This window comes from Phalaenopsis equestris, unplaced genomic scaffold (assembly GCF_001263595.1).
Source record: "Phalaenopsis equestris unplaced genomic scaffold, ASM126359v1 Scaffold000002, whole genome shotgun sequence".
NCBI lineage: Eukaryota > Viridiplantae > Streptophyta > Magnoliopsida > Asparagales > Orchidaceae > Phalaenopsis > Phalaenopsis equestris.
Window position 1 is genome coordinate 26,429,571 of NW_018164444.1, and position 961 is coordinate 26,430,531.

Consider the following 961-nt stretch of genomic DNA (forward strand, 5'->3'; position numbering starts at 1 on the left):
TGTCAAGTGTTTGGCACCGTTGCCGGGGAGTGATTGAGTGAGTGAGTAAAATCACGATCAGAGTAACAAACAAATTAGGATTATTAGAAAATTTTTAAATAAATTGCAACTTATTTTTATACTTAGTAACTATTTTACTCTGTACTGATTTCAAATTGTACACGTAAATTTGGACCTGAAAATCTTATACCGTACGATTCAGAATTAGAACGCACTACTAGAAAGATAAGAAGATTGAGAAGAGAACCTAGAATTTCTGATACAATGGAAGACAACCTGAATAATCAAGGAATAGAGAATGAACACCAACCTAGACCCCTACAAGATTTTGCAAATCCTATAGTAGATGAAATTCACTTATCTATCCAAAATCCTGATGTTGCCACTAATTCATTTGAGCTTAAACCTGCTATTATCCATATGATACAGAACAATCAATTCGAAGGTACACCAAATGAAGATCCAAATTTACACCTCGCTAGTTTTTTAGAACTGTGTGCTACTTTTAAATATGACATACTTTTAAATATGATAGAGTTTCAAATGATGTTGTTAGACTTAGACTTTTTCCTTTCTCACTTAGGGATAAGGCTAAGATGTGGTTAAATTCGTTAGCACCAGGATCTATTAGAACTTGGGGAGAACTTTCACAGAAATTTCTATCCAAATATTCCCCTCCATCCAAAACTGTTAAACTTAGAAATAACATAACATCGTTCTGTCAAATTAATGGAGAGTCAATATATGAAGCTTGGGAGAGAAATAAAGATCTTCTTAGGAAATGCCCTCATCATTCGTTACCAGATTAGTTAATAATTCAAACTTTCTATAATAGATTAGTAAGGTCTCGTAGTTCTATTATTGATGTTGCTACTGCTGGTTCGTTGATGTCGAAACCATTTCATGATGCTTATGCTTTAATTGAATAAATGGCTACCAATAATTTTTAATGGCCTTTTGA